Here is a 2,537-nt window from a genome sequence, read left to right on the forward strand (position 1 = left end):
AGCAACATGCACATTAATTTTGTTAATACCTAAGTTTGAATAAACTCCTACAATATGTGTATGTTTATTGGAATAGACGATGATTAATACTGAACTGCAAACAGCTACCTCGAGGGGTGAAGATTCACTTCATGAAAGTGTTTTAGTATTATTGGTTTGTGCTAAATTACTTTTATAACTTAAAAAAAAAAAGCGCAAGTTAGGAATATTTGTATTTAATTCTGCAATATCTATTTCAGCGTTCCACAACTATTCGTGTTTTTTGAGGTCAACACTAGAATCCTTACCGTCCTGGACAGTGATGGGTGATGTAGCAGCAAATGTTACCTGTTTCCTGTTGCTGGTTAATCTGTCCCACATCCTAGCCCTGTGCCTTCACCAGGAACTGCAGACAAGGGAGCAGGGCACGAAGCCTGGGCAGTGATGAGAGTCTGCCTGCACGCTCCACTTTCTTGGAAGTAGGTGTCAGAGCAGAGGCTTTCCTGTGCTTCACTTCTGCTTTCACCACAAATGAATGAATAGCAGTGAAGCTTCCCTTCAGAATGTGAGGCGTTGTATTTAAGCACCATTCTCTTTCCAAGGAAGATTAAGTGTCTAGAACATCCCACTCAAAGGAAGGGCTCTGTGATCTATGTGGACAAAGAATGCACCCAACAGTTCTGTCCTGGGCGTGACTAGAAGCTCACCTTGACTGGGGTGGAATCGTAATCCTTAAGTGAATTGAATGGAATGGTTTGCTGGACCTTAGCTTCAGAGTCAGATCATTGCGTAGGCTCGGATGCCCCTTCCACCTTACATTCATCTACTCAGCAAGCAGCACAAACCCACGATTGCTCAGTTTACTACTTACCTCCGGCGAGCCAGGCAAGCCTCAGAGCCTCTCATTTGTAAAATGTGCATGATGGTAAAATGTGCCTCCCAAGTTTGTCAGAATTAATTTAAATGAGAAAGTAACACCTTGCACAGTGCATGGCACACACGGGTAAGCAACGAGGGTTTTAAAAGTCTTATACATATGACTACTGAAAAATGGTGAAATGTCAGTGACTAAGCTTGTGGAAAAGAGAGAAATCAATCATGGGATTTTTCCATTAACAGCTCAGTGATATATGCCACTTTAAAATCCAATAAGCCCCTTTCTAGAGGAAGCATCACTTTCTCCCTGCTTGTTCTCTTCCTACTTCTGGTACTCAACGTTTCTTTCATTTCAATGCCCTGGTGCAGAAGCAGAGAACTAAATTATACCAGCTTAACGTCAAACTTATTACCTCAAGAATGTATAAGTGAAAATTATTTCCAAATAATTCTCATACCCAACTAGTGAATATTAAGCAACCTAACTTTTGACCTTCATATTAGATAAAATCTTGAGGAAAAATTCAGGCTTTCGTACGAACATTAAAATAGGAAAGTGTGGCTAAGTGCCACTATTAAACAGTTAAAATGAGCTTCTGGAATAGAAATATCTTTGCTGTCACGCATTGTAGAATCACTAAAGTTTGACTAAAGTCATGTATTTTGACTTCCATTTAGTGTTGACAGTTGTAGCAAATTATGCTAGAGGGCTCAGAAACACTAACCCACCTCCTTTATGACCAAAGGTGAAGAGAATTAAACTCAACTGCATTTCAATTTGAAAATATCCTCTTCTCATCCCTACCAGAGTATCTGCCACTGAATCTGAAGTTACAGTGCATCAGTGACTAGAATCAAGTATCTTTCTAGATATTCAGATTGAAAAATAACCTTAATGTACAGTATACGCAAATTCCAGTGAAAGAGTTCATGGGAAGACCATCTATCTTACCTGCCTTCTGTCTTATTATCTTTCTGTCCTTTATTAAATTTCCTTTAAAAATGAGGGGGGGGTTTACAACGCTGGTGATTTCTCGTTTCTAGGATTTTTTTTTTTAACCTTAAATTCTAGGGTATTTAAACACCACCAATGCCTCCTGTCAGAATAAAAGAGCACTCGCCTAGGGGTGGGCAGTCAGCGGTGCTCCGCGCCCCTCTTCTCCAGCGGTGGAGCCCCGAGAACAGGGCTGCAGACGCGCCACGTTCCACACTCACAGCTGACTCGGGAGGCTGCCCTCCGACACTCTCACAAGGGACCTGGGCTTGACTAGGCTGAACTGGGGGAAGTACATCCAGGGGCAAGGTAGTTGGTAAACCATTCTTTAAAACTCTTGCCTTTGGTTCAAACTGGGGATAGAGGATAACTTCTGGAAAAGGTTTATAGTTTAAAATATTTAGTGTCAGGAAGCTGTACTTATTTTTTTAAACTCAGCAGCCGGAAAGCTTAAATGATCAATCTGTGGAAGGTCTGGAGACTAGCTGGGAAGTCTGTCCTGGTCTGCCCTGTGCCATCAAGATGTGGCACTTCCTACCTGTCCCACAGTGCAGGATCTTACAGTCAGATGAGAAAACAACTGTACCTTGACTTGATAGTTTTTCTCTGCGTTTCTAGGCTTATGCTTCACTGAAGTCCTTAGCTACAGTTTACCCTATGGCGGACATAAAAGAGGACACAAAACAAA

The sequence above is a fragment of the Balaenoptera physalus genome (genome assembly GCF_965194825.1).
Source record: "Balaenoptera physalus genome assembly, chromosome: 1".
In the NCBI taxonomy this organism is placed as follows: Eukaryota; Metazoa; Chordata; class Mammalia; order Artiodactyla; family Balaenopteridae; genus Balaenoptera; species Balaenoptera physalus.